Raw genomic sequence first — 18,089 nt, 5'->3', positions numbered from 1 at the left:
ACCAGCATATCCTTTCCTTTAAAGCCTCAATTTTAAAATAAGTTTGGTCAGTAATCAAGAAGAAGGAATAGGCACATGTTATAAGAAACTGAAATGATACTTTGATACTTCTCTTTGTTATATGCTGAAAAAATATTAGCCAACTCCCCTAAAATAAGGCATGGCACATCTATATGAGGTGAGAGCCCTATGTGACTTTTTGATTCTGAAGGTCTTAGAGTGAACTATCATGCAAAGTTCTGGAAATTTTCAGTTCAAGTAAATTGAACGTCAGACATCTCAAAACACTAATTTGCACTTAGTGGTGGTAAACATTTTACCTTTACTACTATATAAACCATCATATACTTATAATATGAAACCCCATAACATTGAGAAACTTCAGGCATGTGAACTGAATTACAGACCATTCTTATTTAGAAAAAGATTGAGATTATGAAATATCATTTTACAGCCAGATGATTATAATAAATATTGGGAAGAGGAAATGCCATCTCATCTAGGTCCCTGGAAAGCCTGTTCTAATAAACTGCCGACACAAAGTCAGGGGGCAGAGTCCCAAGTCCACTCGTACTTCTGATACCAGTTACAACTTGGGGGTCCCCAAGACCACCCTCAGGTTTAATAATTTGCTAGAAGGAGTCAAATAAATCACTAAAGGCTGCTATGCTCTTAGTTATGGTTTATAACAGTGAAAGTATACATATTAAAATCACTCAAGAGAAGAGACACATGGGACAGAATCCAGAAAAGCCATATGCAGAGCATCTAGATCTCCTCTTTCAGTGGAACTGGAGGCAATACTAGTTTCTCCCAGGAATGATGTGGGACAAAATGCATGGAGTATTGCCAACCAGTGGAGCTCACCTGAGCTCGGGTATGCAGGGTTTTTTGGGGGGCTTTAGCACGTAGACATGCTGGGCTGCCCATGCGGCCGACCTTTAGACTCTTGGTGGAAACGATACTGCATGGCCCAAAGACCTCACCATAAATCACATTGTTAGACTATCCAGTGTGGACCCAGGATCCCAGGTAAACAAAGGCACTCATATTAAGCAGGACATTCAAACAACTTAGAGATCACTTCCCAGGGGCTGAGGGCAAAGGTCAGACCTCTCTTTAAATAAGGTTCATTCTTTACCACCTAGCCAGGAATAATTTTTTCTGATCCAGATGTTAATCCTGCTTTTAAAGTTTCGGTTTATTTAAACTGTTCAAATTGCTGTTTACTTACTTCTTAAAAAGCATCCTTCAGTTACACATACCTACTACAAATGAAGAATTTATCAAAATATCATTCATGTTCCTATTTTTTTATATATTCTAAATTAGTAACACCCACATCAATTAAGTTTTGCTGTGTTTTAAAATGGGATAAGCGTACATACAATTCCAAAGATATCAAACGGTGTATCTTTCTAATATGGTGATAATGACTGATTAGTGAAGAAGTAAAAGCTATGGCTTTATAGTTTTTCACCAAAAAAGGAAGGATACATTGTGGTAAATGTATAGCACTAATTCACTTAAAAGACACTGGTGGCTCTTAAAAGAGTATATGTAAGAAACTATCTCATATGAATCCATATTTACCATGATGGCATTAGATCAAAATGTCTCTCTGATTTTGACCACTCTAAGTACCTCATATAAGTAGAACCATACAGTTTCTTTTGTCATTAGATTATTTCACTTAGCGTGTTGTCCTCAAGATTCGTGTATGTTGTACATGTTAGAATTCTCTTACTTTTTAGGGTTGAATAAATTTTATGTTATCTGTTTTACCACAATAAAAAATTGAAAAAGAACTTACTTTGGCTCACACAAACATAAATTTAATGTTTCGATACACACTAATTCCTTTTTAAAGTATTCCTTCTCTAGAGAAGAATGCTGTATATGAGTTCCTAAAACAGCTCATGTAAAGTTGTGGCAACTGCACCCCCAAAAAAACCCATCATATGTCTGTGTATGCTAATAGAACATTTTTTGAATAACTAAATATAATTTGAGGTAAGAACAACTCCAGTCAAAAGAAATCAAGAACTACAGACGCTAATGTACCAACTCCTTGAGCAGAATAACCCAGAGAGGAGGTATCATTATCATTGCAACACTGTGCTCTTCATAAATATTTTATAAACTAAGTTTTTCACACACTTTAGAGATCAGCAGTGCATTACATTTTTCTCTGCTGCTTGATTTAACAGAATGAAATGCCCTAATTGCATTTATTAAAACCAGGGGGGAAAGATTTGATTACTGTTAACCTCTGCCTGTAACTGATAAAGGCTTTCATGAAACAAGTATCAAAATGAACTCCAATCACCAAGTGAAATATGAGCTGTTCTGTCAGTTAACACTCACTGTTATTTAGCACTTAAACACTAAGTAAGTTTGTATCAGCTTCAACCACAGTGTCTGTGCTCCAGCTTCCAACTTCCAGAGATCAAATACACTAATATTTTATAATTACCAAAACCTGTAAAGGTTTATCTTTTAGTAAATACTATTATTGGTTTGCTTGTTCTTTTAACTAAACTTATGGAACACCAGTTATGTTTAAATTGCCATGGAATACTGACTCCCCAAATATCACCAACACAAGCTCTGTTGATAAGACAATTCAGAGTTTTTCCTCACTGCAGTAAAGACTGACAAAGATTTCTTAGGGTCTCAGAGAGAAAAAGGCAAGGTCGGAATTTATTGAGAATTTAAAGTTTGGTTCAGCTGGGTCTTTCAATGCAGTGGAACTCATTAGGATTGATTGTGTAAGGACTGGAGTATCACAGTTTAGAACTGCTGCAAACAGCAGACTGAGGATTTTGAGGCCAAGTTTTGGGGGGAATTTTAAGGGCTTAAACTGCTGATACTTCTCACTGAAGATAAATTACATTTGGGGAAAAATTAAGCAGGGGTTTCCTAATTTTCATAAAAAATGCACATTTGCAAAACATTTTCAGAGTGTAATTATATTTAATAGTAAATGTCTTTAGATGAGGGGAAGATGGCGGAAGAGTAAGACACGGAGATCACCTTCCTCCCCACAGATACACCAAAAATACATCTACACGTGGAACAACTCCTACAGAACACCTACTGAACGCTGGCAGAAGACCTCAGGCCTCCCAAAAGGCAAGAAACCCCCCACGTACCTGGGAGAGGGAATTAAGAGCGCTGCTTAAAGGAGCTCCAGAGACGGGCCCGAACCGCGGCTAAAAGCGCAGACCCCACAGACGGGCATGAGACGCTAAGGCTGCTGCTGCCGCCACCAAGAAGCCTGTGTGCGAGCACAGGTCACTCTCCACACCTCCCTTCCGGGGAGCCAGTGCAGCCCGCCACTGCCAGGGTCCCAGGATACAGGGACTACTCCCCCCGGAGAACGCACGGCGCGCTTCAGCCTGGTGCAACGTCAAGATGGCCTCTGCCGCCGCAGGCTAGCCCCGCACTCCGACCCCTCCCCCCGCCCTCGCCTAGAGCGAGCCAGAGGCCCCAAAGCAGCTGCTCCTTTAACCCCGTCCTGTCTGAGCGAAGAACAGACGCCCTCCAGCGACCTACACGCAGAGGCGGGGCCAAACCCAAAGCTGAGCCCCTGGGAACTGTGAGAACAAAGAAGAGAAAGGGAAATCTCTCCCAGCAGCCTCAGAAGCAGAAGATCAAAGCTCCACAATCAACTTGATGTACCCTGCATCTGTGGAATACCTAAATAGACAATGAATCATCCCAAATTGAGGAGCTGGCCGTTGAGAGCAAGATTTATGATTTTTTTCCTCTTTTTGCGAGTGTGTATGTGTATGATTCTGTGTGAGATTTTGTCTGTATACCTTTGCTTCCACCATTTGTCCTAGGGTTCTATCCATCCGTTTTAGTTTCTCTATTTAAAAACAAATTTTTTTCTTAATAATTTTTATATTCGTGACTTTATTTTATCTTACTTTATTTTATCTTCTTTCTTTCTTTCCTTACTTCCCTCCTTCCTTCCATCCTCCCTCCCTCTTTTCTTTCTTTCTTTCTTTCTTCCTTTCTTTCTTTCTACTTTTTCTCCATTTTATTCTGAGCCATGTGGATGAAAGGCTCTTGGTGCTCCAGCCAGGAGTCAGTGCTGTGCCTCTGAGGTGGGAGAGCCAACTTCAGGACACTGGTCCACAAGAGACCTCCCAGCTCCACATAATATCAAACAGCGAAAATCTCCCAGAGATGTCCATCTCAACACCAGCACCCAGCTTCACTCAACGACCAGCCAGCTACAGTGCTGGACACCCTATGCCAAACAACTAGCAAGACAGGAACACAACCCCACCCATTAGCAGAGAGACTGCCTAAAATCATAATAAGTCCACAGACACCACAAAACACACCACCAGACATGGACCTGCCCACCAGAAAGACAAGATCCAGCCTCATCCACCAGAACACAGGCACTAGTCCCCTCCACCAGGAAGCCTACACAACCCACTGAACCAACTTTAGCCACTGGGGACAGACACCAAAAACAATGGGAACTACAAACCTGCAGCCTGCAGAAAGGAGACCCCAAACACAGTAAGATAAGCAAAATGAGAAGACAGAAAAACACACAGCAGATGAAGGAGCAAGATAAAAACCCACCAGACCTAACAAATGAAGAGGAAATAGGCAGTCTACCTGAAAAAGAATTCAGAATAATGATAGTAAAGATGATCCAAAATCTTGGAAATAGACAAAATGCAAGAAACATTTAACAAGGACCTAGAAAAACTAAAGATGAAACAAGCAATGATGAACAACACAATAAATGAAATGAAAAATACTCTAGATGGGATCAATAGCAGAATAACTGAGGCAGAAGAACAGATAAGTGACCTGGAAGATAAAATAGTGGAAATAACTACTGCAGAGCAGAATAAAGAAAAAGAATGAAAAGAACTGAAGACAGTCTCAGAGACCTCTGGGACAACATTAAATGCACCAACATTTGAATTATAGGGGTTCCAGAAGAAGAAGAGAAAAAGAAAGGGACTGAGAAAATATTTGAAGAGATTACAGTTGAAAACTTCACTAATAAGGGAAAGGAAAGAGTTAATCAAGTCCAGGAAGCACAGAGTGTCCCATACAGGATAAATCCAAGGAGAAATATGCCAGGACACATATTAATAAACTGTCAAAAATTTAATACAAAGAAAACATATTAAAAGCAGCAAGGGAAAAACAACAAATAACACACAAGGGAATCCCCATCAGGTTAACAGCTGATCTTTCAGCAGAAACTCTGCAAGCCAGAAGGGAGTGGCAGGACATATTTAAAGTGATGAAGGAGAAAAACCTGCAACCAAGATTACTCTACCCAGCTAGGATCTCGTTCAGATTTGATGGAGAAATTAAAACCTTTACAGACAAACAAAAGCTGAGAGAGTTCAGCACCACCAAACCAGCTTTACAACAAATGCTAAAGGAACTTCTCTAGGCAAGAAACACAACAGAAGAAACAGACCTACAATAACAAACACAGAACAATTAAGAAAATGGGAATAGGAACATATATATTGATAATTACCTTAAATGTAAATGGACTAAATGCCTCCACCAAAAGACACAGATTGGCTGAATGGATACAAAAACAAGACCCATATGTATGCTGTCTACAAGAGACCCACTTCACACCTAGAGACTCATACAGACTGAAAGTAAGGGGATGGAAAAAGATATTTCATGCAAATGGAAACCAAAAGAAAGCTGGAGTAGCAATTCTCATATCAGACAAAATAGATTTTAAAATAAAGACTGTTAGAAGAGACAAAGAAGGACACTACATAATGATCAAGGGATTCATCCAAGAGGAAGATATAACAATAGTAAATATTTATGAACCCAACATAGGAGCACCTCAATACATAAGGCAAATACTAACAGCCATAAAAGGGGAAATAGACAGTAACACAGTCATACTAGAGGACCTTAACACCCCACTTTCACCAGTGGACAGATCATCCAAAATGAAAATAAATAAGGAAACACAAGCTTTAAATGATACATTAAAGAAGATGGACTTAATTGATATTTATAAGACATTCCATCCGAAAACAACACAATACACATTTTTCTCAAGTGCTCATGGAACATTCTCCAGGATAGATCATATCTTGGGTCACAAATCAAGCCTTGGTAAATTTAAGAAAATTGAAATTGTATCAAGTATCTTTTCTGACCACAATGCTATGAGACTAGATATCAATTACAGGAAAAGATCTGTAAAAAATACAAACACATGGTGGCTAAACAATACACTACTTTATAACGGAGTGATCACTGAAGAAATCAAAGAGGAAATAAAAAAATACCTAGAAACAAATGACAGTGGAGACACGACGACCCAAAACCTATGGGATGCAGCAAAAGCAGTTCTAAGAGGGAAGTTTATAGCAATACAATCCTACCTTAAAAAACAGGAAACATCTCGAATAAACAACCTAAACTTGCACCTAAAGCAATGAGAGAAAGAAGGAAAAAAAAAAACCAAAGTTAGCAGAACAAAAGAAATCATGAAGATCAGATCAGAAATAAATGAAAAAGAAATGAAGGAAACGATAGCAAAGATCAATAAAACTAAAAGCTGGTTCTTTGAGAAGTTAAACAAAATTGATAAGCCATTAGCCAGACTCATCAAGAAAAAAAGGGAGAAGACTCAAATCAACAGAATTATAACTGAAAAAGAAGAAGTAAAAATTGACACTGCAGAAATACAAAGGATCATGAGAGATTACTACAAGCAACTCTATGCCGATAAAATGAACAACCTGGAAGAAAAAAATGCTTAGAAATGCACCACCTGCCAATACTGAATCAGGAAGAAATAGAAAATATGAACAGACCAATCACAAGCACTGAAATTGAAACTGTGATTAAAACTCTTCCAACAAACAAAAGCCCAGGACCAGATGGCTTCACAGGCGAATTCTATCAAACATTTAGAGAAGAGCTAACACTTATCCTTCTCAAACTCTTCCAAAATATAGCACAGGGAGGAACACTCCCAAACTCATTCTACGAGGCCACCATCACCTTGATACCAAAACCAGACACGGATGTAACAAAGAAAGAAAACTACAGGCCACTATCACTGATGAACATAGATGCAAAAATCCTCAACAAAATACTAGCAAACAGAATCCAACAGCACATTAAAAGGATCATATACCATGATCAAGTGGGGTTTATTCCAGGAATGCAAGGATTCTTCAATAAACGCAAATCAATCAACCTGATATACCATATTAACAAATTGAAGGACAAAAACCATATGATCATCTCAATAGATGCAGAGAAAGCTTTTGACAAAATTCAATACCCATTTATGATAAAAACCCTGCAGAAAGTAGGCATAGAGGGAAGTTTCCTCAACATAATAAAGGCCATATATGACAAACCCACAGCCAACATCGTTCTCAATGGTGAAAATCTGAAAGCATTTCCACTAAGATCAGGAACAACACAAGGTTGCCCACTCTCACCACTCTTATTCAACATAGTTTTAGAAGTTTTAGCCACAGCAATCAGAGAAGAAATTGGAAGAAATCCAAATTGGAAAAGAATTAAAGCTGTCACAGTTTGCAGATGACATGATACTATACATAGAGTATCCTAAAGATGCTACCAGAAAACTACTAGAGCTAATCAATTAATTTGGTAGGCAGCAGGATACAACATTAATGCACAGAAATCTCTGGCATTCCTATACACTAATGATGAAAAAACTGAAAGTGAAATCAAGAAAACACTCCCATTTACCACTGCAAGAAAAAGAATATAATATCTAGGAATAAAGTTACCTAAGGAGACAACAGACCTCTATGGAAAAAATTATAAGACACTGATGAAAGAAATTAAAGATGATACAAATAGATGGAGAGATATACCATGTCCTTGAATTGGAAGAATCAACATTGTGAAAATGACTCTGCTACCCAAAGCAATCTACAGATTCAATGCAATCCCTATCAAACTACCACTGGCATTTTTCACAGAACTAGAACAAAAAATTTCACAATTTTTATGGAAACACAAAAGACCCCGAATAGCCAAAGCAATCTTGAGAACAAAAAACGGAGCTGGAGGAATCAGGCTCCCTGACTTCAGACTATACTACAAAGCTACAGTAATCAAGACAGTATGATACTGGCACAAAAACAGAAAGATAGATCAATGGAACAGGATAGAAAGCCCAGAGATAAACCCACACACATATGGTCACCTTATCTTTGATAAAGGTGGCAGGAATGTACAGTGGAGAAAGGACAGCCTCTTCAATAAGTGGTGCTGGGAAAACTTGACAGGTACATGGAAAAGTATGAGCTTAGATCACTCCCTAACACCATACACAAAAATAAGCTCAAAATGGATTAAAGACCTAAATGTAAGGCCAGAAACTATCAAACTCTTAGAGGAAAACATAGGCAGAACACTCTATGACATAAATCACAGCAAGATCCTTTTTGACCCACCTCCTAGAGAAATGGAAATAAAAACAAAAAGAAACAAATGGGACCTAATGAAACTTCAAAGCTTTTGCACAGCAACGGAAACCATAAACAAGACCAAAAGACAACCCTCAAAATGGGAGAAAATATTTGCAAATGAAGCAACTGACAAAGGATTAATCTCCAAAATTTATAAGCAGCTCATGCAGCTCAATAACAAAAAAACAAACAACCCAATCCAACAATGGGTAGAAGACCTAAATAGACATTTCTCCAAAGAAGATATACAGACTGCCAACAAACACATGAAAGAATGCTCAACATCATTAATCATTAGAGAAATGCAAATCAAAATTACAATGAGATATCATCTCACACCAGTCAGAATGGCCATCATCAAAAAATCTAGAAACAATAAATGCTGGAGAGGGTGTGGAGAAAAGGGAACACTCTTGCACTGCTGGTGGGAATGTGAATTGGTTCAGCCACTATGGAGAACAGTATGGAGGTTCCTTAAAAAACTACAAATAGAACTACCATATGACCCAGCAATCCCACTACTGGGCATATACCCTGAGAAAACCATAATTCAAAAAGAGTCATGTACCAAAATGTTCATTGCAGCTCTATTTACAATAGCCCGGAGATGGAAACGACCTAAGTGCCCATCATCGGATGAATGGATAAAGAAGATGTGGCACATATATACAATGGAATATTACTCAGCCATAAAAAGAAACGAAATTGAGCTATTTGTAATGAGGTGGATGGAGCTAACGTCTGTCATACAGAGTGAATTAAGTCAGAAAGAGAAAGATAAATACCGTATGCTAACACATATATATGGAATTTAAGAAAAAAAAGTGTCATGAAGAACCTAGGGGTAAGACAAGAATAAAGACACACACCTACTAGAGAATGGACTTGCGGATATGGGGGGGGTGGGAGGGTAAGCTGTGACAAACCGAGAGAGCGACAAGGACATATATACACTACCAAAGGTAAGGTAGATAGCTAGTGGGAAGCAGCCGCGTAGCACAGGGAGATCAGCTCAGTGCTTTGTGACCATCTAGAGGGCTGGGATAGGGAGGGTGGGAGGGAGGGAGATGCAAGAGGGAAGGGATATGGGAACATATGTATATGTATAACTGATTCATTTTGTTATAAAGCAGAAAGTAACACACCATTGTAAAGCAATTATACTCCAATAAAGATGTAAAATAAATAAATAAAAAACATAAATTTTAATAGCTCAAACATGATACAGACTCTTAATCAAATATACTAAAAGAATACTTCTGAGAAAAAATTTTACTTTTTTCCTTTCTATTTTAATTCCTTAGCTATCAAAGCTAAAAATATTTTAAAAATTAAAATTGTGTTATTTTAACAACTTCAATTATTTTCCACTGGTGGTCTCAATTATTTTCAAAATCTTGCTTTGAGGATGAGCCTAGTGAAATCTATGCAAATATAATAACACAAGGAAAACAGCAAAATGCTACTAGAGTTAGGTGCTGTCAATCTGAGAGCACAATGCTGCCTTTATACAATTAGAGAAGAGAGATCTTGAGGGTTTAGGACCGGATAACAAATAATGAGTTTATCTCAGCTTATTATCTGTAAATCAGAAGTAATACCTTACAGGGTAGAGCTAGAAGGGTCAAAATGAATGACATTGGTAAAACTGAATAGTTAGTACCAGGCTAACAGAAAGTATTCAATAGATATTCATGCCTTGAAAAGTCAAATTCAAATGAAAAAAGATTACTCCATTGGCACATAGAGAAAATAATGAATGAGTACCTGTCCTTTTAAAGTTCTATCAGGCTTTGCTAGAGATCTTTGGGGAGATAATCTAATGTGATGGCTGAGAAACGTAACACTGGCACTGGACTGCCAAGATTCAAATCCCACCCCTGCCATTTACCAGCCTGGGACCAGGCTAAGTCGGTCAACCAACCCATGTGTCAATTTGTTTTATTTATAAAATTTTTAAAAACAGTATCTACTTCACTGGATTCTTGTGAAAATTAAATGAATTAACATGTGTAACAAATATATGTAAAGTTAATAGATATAAATTGCTAAAAACATTCCTGCCCAGGGTAAGTGCATGAGAGTGTGACCTTTTATTACCTACACATGTGAGCCAAAAGTGCTGTGGCAGGACATGAGGTATTAATTTCTATCTTGGTCTTGCTTGTGTAGGAGAAAAAGAATAAGCAATTTTTTCCTTTACCTTTCTCTTAGAAGAACAGCCAATTTGTGTCCAAGGTCCTTATTATATATCCTTTTGACGGAAGTTTTTGGCTGCTTTGAAAGTCATAGGCACAATGGAAGAAAAAATCCATTGAGTTATTATATCTTAAGGTTAGGCGTACAAAGAAAGTAAACCAGATGTCTCTACAAAGAGATTGGTAAGTAACTAGTACCTGGATAGCCAGGAGGGAGTGATATGACCCAGAAAGAGATCAAGATTCCTGAAGACCTAAGAAAAAGCAGGTTCTACAAAAGCCATGAATTGACATCTTAGATGCACACAGCAGCCCAGATGGCGAGGGAGTTGCTGGATGCCTTGGAGCTTGAACACAATGATCCAGGCCAAAGAGCAATTGTTTCTATCTAGCCAAGCTTGCTGTACATCCCAAGTACCCAAGTCTGCTGTATGTCTATGGCCAGATCTGAACATAAGAAGGTCCCACAAGTTTCAGAAGGCTGATGAGCAACTGTGGCAATGGTGACAAAATAGTAATTATCATGGCTGTTGCTATTTGGGAGCACATAAGCCCTGATATGCTCTTATAAGATAATGGAGATACAGAAGGAGCCACTATTAAATGATACAGGATGTCTTACCAAGCCTGTTGTGTGGAGACTTAGAACCAGTCTTAAATTTATTCAGGAAAAAAAAATATTTTAATGACCTTTATAATCTCTGAATTTTATGGGCTCAATTCAAGTAAATAAGAGTTCTGTTATAAATGCAGAGTACCCTATTACACTGATCTAGTTGAGGTTGTTCTAACGTTGTTCAAACTAATTGGACTTTGACTGTTTTACCATCCTTTTGGAAGTTGCACCTAAGGATATATTAAGTTTAATGAAAATGGTGCAATGTCACACACTTTCTGATAGGGCATTTCTTTTTCTTTTTATCTAAGTATGTAACATACAAAGTAGGAGATGTTTATTTTAGTAGTTATGTGCTATGATTTGAATTTGGTATGAAAAATCACTTTACTAAGGAACAAGGCTACAATATATAACCTGATGTTTATACTGAGTTTTAAGGGATATATGGACTTTTAAACATAAAATAAACAATAAACATACAAATAGTTTATCTCTAGAGTCCATCTTTAGGGAAGAAGGTGTCATGACTCATGAGCATGAGTATCTGGTCCTATGTCAAGTTTTGCTCTGTAATAGACAGAGATGTGTATGTCAGACCAACTCCGAGGATTGTACCAGTTACTCAACAGATCCAAATCATTGCCCTAGCTTGATTCTATGCTTGCCCGTCAGCTTTTAATTTATATTTTGCTTCTTAGGAAGATTGGTTTATAGGCAGTAAATATGCCAGGTCATGAACATATTTATTGACTTATTGTCAGAAATATAACTAAGAATCAGCATGTGAGAGTGTGTTGTGTGTGTGCATTATAATTAGGGTCCCTCAAAAAAGTGACCACTGCAAGCATCTTAAAAAATACTTTTTCTCTCATACTCAAATCCTTAGTTGTCATAATTGATTCACTTGGCAGTAGAAATGAACATTCTGAAGTCAGGAATAACATCACAGCAGCATGTTTTTTGTTTTGTTTTGTTTTTTACATCTTTATTGGAGTATAATTGCTTTACAGTGGTGTGTTAGTTTCTGCTGTATAACAAAGTGAATCAGCTATACATACACATATATCTCCATATCTCCTCCCTCTTGCTTCTCCCTCTCACCTTCCCTACCCCACCCCTCTAGGTGGACACAAAGCACAGAGCTGATCTCCCTGTGCTATGCAGCTACTTCTCACTAGCTATCTATTTTACATTTGGTAGTGTATATATGTCCATGCCACTCCCTCACTTCATCCCACAGCAGCATGTTTTGATCCACTATATTCTTTTGCAAAAGGAACCCAGCTGAAATTTCAGGTAGGAATTGTTTATTGAGAGAAATCTGCAATTCTGCAATAGAAGTTAAATCTCTGCTTACATGAGCTTCCGTAGACAATATTAAAATATGCTCAGTTAAACAAGATGTCCAACCAAGACAAAAAGTTTGAAGTCACTGCAGTGATACATATTAAAGCTATAGGACTCCTGAAATAACAAAGCATTATTGAAAAGTTTAAGACGTTCTGACCCCCATTCCCTGGAGTCTTCTAATGACAGATGCACTTTGCAACACACTTAGGGGAGTTATACTTCAAACCTAACTGTGAATGATGTTTCAAAGTTAAAGTAGATGGGTAAAGCCAAGCGTTTATTTTAATAAGCATTCATGGTTAATATTTTTAAAATGAATTTAGTGCTATACAACAGCTAGAAAACTTTGTTTAGGCAGAAAACTTTTCCTCAACTTCTTTACAGCTTATTTTAAAAGGACTGCATGAATTTTTCACACTGAATACTGACTTTATGCACAGTCTCAAAAATATTTGCTCTTTTTGTCTTGTCTCATCCTTAGTATTTCAATAATGCTAATATTTTATGATAATTCTTACCAAACTTCAATAATCCACATCATATTTCACAGTTTAGAATAATACTTTCTGGAACTCTTCAAATAGTTACAATCAATGAGAACATCTACTGTATTTGCACATATTATATTCTCACATGTCCATTTTAAGAATTTTTTTCTAAAAGTCTTCTCCACTAATCCCCTCATTCCTCACACCATTATACATAACACATTTTTCTCCTGCTTGGAATCAAGTATAACATGGTCTGCCCCAAAATTCTACCTAAAATACTCATTCACCCTTTAAAGAGTTTTTCAAAAGCCAAATCCAGCAGCTCACCTCTGGCTGAGGAGAAAATAGAAGATGTTTTTACTTGTTTCTCTCACACTACTACCTCTGTACACTTCATCACTTAAATCACCAACTGACCATGTGTATTTCTCAGGCTAAAATATAAAGCTATAGGTTTTCTGATGTACCCCAAACGCTGAAAGATTTCAATAGCAATCCGTAGTTGAAGAACTTTCCACAGAATTAGACTTTTCAAATATCTGCACCGTATCTCTTTGTCATTTCTATTAATGCAGCTAGTTTTAATGTAAAAGTTAAGTGGTTTGGTTTCTGGGTCAAGATGGTAATTTCTGAAAGCTCCTTTTTCCTGTATAAACCCAGAAATGATAAATAAAAATGTCTTTAGATATTTTTAAATTCCTAGCTGTTCTTGAAAGGAAAAAAAGTAAATCTTTGTAGTTTAAAATAGCAGTAGCTATCTCCCCTTTAAAAAATAGAGTGCATGGGAGGAAAAAAGGGAAAGGGAGAAAGGCACTAAGGGAAGGAGTAAAAAATTGAATGAGAAAGAGAAGCAAATCATAAGACTATTTCACACAGAAATTGTCCCAACCCAAGGAACTCAAAGGAGAAATCTTTTCTGGAAATTGAGCTCATAAAATATAATAAAATTTATGAGAAACACCTGTACCATGAAAGTTGGTACTCAAGATCTATAAATAAGAGGTTTTCTATCTAAGAAAATAGAGATAAATCTATAAAGAGCTTTAAAGTACATATCTTTGAAAATCTTCATAAACAAAGATACAAGTCACACCACAAAATATCAATAAAATGGCAAGGTGTAGGATATGAATAGGCAATTATTAAATAAGTACAGCCAAATATTTAAAAGGCTAAATTAGAAACTTAGAAAGAAAAAAATGCCTATTAATATTTGTTTTGTTTTTTTTTGTTTTTGTTTTTGTTTTGTGGTACGCGGGCCTCTCACTGTTGTGGTCTTTCCCGTTGTGGAGCACAGGCTCCGGACGCGCAGGCTCAGCGGCCATGGCTCACGGGCCCAGCCGCTCCGCGGCACGTAGGATCTTCCCAGACCGGGGCACGAACCCGTGTCCCCTGCATCGGCAGGCGGACTCTCAACCACTGCGCCACCAGGGAAGCCCCTATTAACATTTTTAAAAGAAAGAATAGGTGAACTAAATATTACAACTGACAAAACCAAAGAGTGAACTAATGAATAGGAATAAGTAATCTCAAAGAAGAGAAGTCAGAATGAAAACAATATAAAAAGTTTTTATAATTGAGGAACTACAGGAATAGACCAAAAGAGCACAATTTACACAGAATACAATTTCAAAAGGAGTGAATAAAGAGAATAGTAAGTAGACAGAGATGATGGCAGACAGTTTTTCAGAAGTGAACAAAAGACATGAGTCCCTGAATTTAAAAAGCCCCCCAAGTATTGAATAAGATAATAAAGATGATATAAAATACACAGATGTCTAAAAAAAGGAGCAAAACTGAGGAACATTGAGGATAAAGAGAAAAATACTAAAAGTTATGAGACATTACCTACAAAGAAATGAGAATCTGACTATTGGCATATTTCTTATTATCAGCAATATATGCAGAAAACAATGACATAACATTATCAAAAGGTTTGTGGGAATATAAATAAGAAATTAGAACTCTATACTCAGCCAAAATGTCAAAAAAGTCAAAAATAATTATCTTTTCCAAACATATAAGGTCTGAGAATATTCCTGACTTAGACCCTCTTTGGAAGAACTACTAAATAACATACTTCACAATAAGAGAACATGAACCCAAAAGGAAGTTGTGGGATGTAAGAATCTAGAAGCCCACAGAGAATTTCTACACAAGTTAACTCTTAAGTACTTTATTAATATAAAATATTTTATTGCCAATGGGAACAAAATCAGGTGGTCTGATTGACCATGGCTTACCACTGACTGTTGTAAAATTAAGAATCATTTTACTCCAGAATGTGGAGGTCTAATTATTAATATTTTAAAACTCATGATGAAGGATCATAATTCTAAGGATTGGTGGACCTCCACCTTGTGCTTGCAGCTTCTAGCTCAATCTAATCCAGCAGTGGGTTCAGTGAACAGTTCTCATTGCCATATATAATTAATTCTGAACCATGACTTGTAAAGAGCCAATTTCTGTTTTCTGGACACTTTGCAGGCATATGAAACTAACCCTTCTTGTCAGAACAGGATGCAAGGTGCTAGCTAATAAAACAAGTGTCTGGGAGGCCAGAAGCTAGAGATATCTACCTCCTTCTGGTCTGAAAAGATTGTGGGAGATGTGTTGCCCCATCACTTGGGGTCTAGTAAGATGTGCTGTGGAAGGTTCCATAACTTGTGAAATGCACAAAGCTACCAGGCATCTGGGTGAATAGGAAATGTGAGAAATTACAGGTTAAATATTTGAGATATATGCATGATAAAGACACTGACCAATTCTTCTATAGTGTACATAGAATAGTATGAAAATTCTGGTTACAGTGATCTTGGCACTACTTATACATTGCTCATCTGTAATTATTTGTTTCATATTTGCTAAATTTCTCAGTAAAACACTTTGAAAGCAATGAGCCAAAAGAAGTTCATGTTCATTAAAAATATAAGTGCTAAATTTCCTTTTCTAAAAAAAGTTGATGACAAATATATAACTTGCCTAAAACATTTGTCTACATTTACCATCTACCTTGGGTGTCACAGAGATACCACTGACCATGTGAAAATCAGAAGACACAATCTGCTGGGAAAATACCAATATTTACTTCAAAAGCTAATAGTGATTTTAAGAGTCCCCCCAAAGGTATGATTTAACATATGTAGCTACAGAGGGTGTACCTACATGACATTCTGTAAAATATGACTGCTTATTTAGATCAAATGACTGTTCTTTAATATTTATTTTGCCCATTTTTATTCTGTTTCCTTATGCATATACATTATGTGACATGATAACTATAAATATGTTGTTCTATTAGCATAAATCTAAAAAATCTATGAACTATATAAAAATGTCAAAGGAGAATTTAGACAAGATTTAAAACTGAATAACAATATAAATATCAAGATAGGGTTGCAACTAAAGAAACAGTTAAAAGGAAATTTATAAACTTAAATGCATATATTACAAAATAAAAAGGGTTCAAAAATTGTAAAAGTTTAAGCTGAATAAATAAATGATATAGAAAACAGACTAAAAAAAAGAATAGTAAAATAGACAAACGTCTGATAAAATCAAAGAAAAAAGTGAAAAGTCACACATAAACAATATGTACATATAAATATATATCAAAAATTTTAATCAGGATAATTTCATAAACAGTTCAAGATATTAAATTTGAGAACTTGGAAAAAACCAGATACTTTTCTAGAAAGTATAACTCACCAAAACTAACTTAAGGAGAAAATCTGAATAAACTTTCAACCGTTACAAAAAAAGTCAAATTTGTAGTTAAAATTCTATGTGTATATAAACATCACAGACCCAGATGGCTTTATAGGCAAGTAATGAAAAAGATTTAATGAACATAAAACCAGTATATTTCATAATCAGCTGTAAAGAATAGGAAAATAAATCTAACTTGGTGAACCTAATACCACCTTGGCACAAAAACAGATAAGGATGACATGAAAAGAAAAATCATAAGGCAAATTCACTCATCAGCATAGAGCCAAATGCAGCAAAATATATATGTATATATGTGTCTCCATAAATAGATATTATTTTGAGTATTTAAAACTTATAAATTGTATTAATATACATTCATAATATATTCATACTCATAGAGTCATAATTATATTAAATTTGACTAATTGGGATCAATCCAAGAAATACAATAATACAATTTACAAATATTTTTAAACACCCAAGACAATAATTATATATTATTTATGGAGATATATATAGTAAAAATAGACAAATTTGCATGGGAATGATACAAGACAATTTCAGGAAAGTGGTATACTTGGAGTGTAAGGGGGAGTTTGAGAATTAAGGGATTAGGATGCTGAGCTAGCAGTACCTAATTTCTTTTATTTTAACTGAGGTAGGGCTAATTTACAAATGTAACAATCTAATTTTTACAAATTTACAAAACTTTACAAATCTAATTTTTCCTTAAAGAGGAGACTGTAAAGCTAATATGGCAAATATAAGCACCTTTCCAAATGTTGGTAATATTCATGGGTGTGTGTTATTTTCTCTGCTTTCCTATTTGCTTGAAAATTTAATGATTACAAACATATATATTTTTTTATTTTTTATTTTTTTAAGAATGCACTAAGAATAAACCTACCTAAGGAGACAATAGACCTGTATGCAGAAAATTATAAGACACTGATGAAAGAAATTAAAGATGATACAAATAGATGGAGAGATATACCGTGTCCTTGAATTGGAAGAATTAACATTGTGAAAATGACTCTGCTACCCAAAGCAATCTACAGATTCAATGCAATCCCTATCAAACTACCACTGGAATTTTTCACAGAACTAGAACAAAAAATTTTACAATTTTTATGGAAACACAAAAGACCCCGAATAACCAAAGCAATCTTGAGAACGAAAAACGGAGCTGTAGGAATCAGGCTCCCTGATTTCAGACTATACTACAAAG

General features: G+C 36.1%; 1 long non-coding RNA gene across 2 annotated transcripts in view; it reads right to left on the bottom strand.

The window, feature by feature from the left end:
• Positions 1-3,417, bottom strand: part of LOC307187210 — a 219,448-nt gene extending 216,031 nt beyond the window's left edge. For both annotated transcript variants that reach the window (XR_013828551.1, XR_013828552.1), the window contains exon 1: positions 3,156-3,417. This is a non-coding gene — a long non-coding RNA (uncharacterized lncRNA). The remainder of the gene's footprint in view (positions 1-3,155) is intronic.
• Positions 3,418-18,089: the final 14,672 nt, after the last annotated feature.

This window comes from Stenella coeruleoalba, assembly GCF_951394435.1.
Source record: "Stenella coeruleoalba genome assembly, chromosome: 5".
Classification (NCBI taxonomy): Eukaryota; Metazoa; Chordata; class Mammalia; order Artiodactyla; family Delphinidae; genus Stenella; species Stenella coeruleoalba.
Note: the sequence above shows the minus strand (reverse complement) of the source record. Positions and strands in the feature narration are given on the sequence as shown.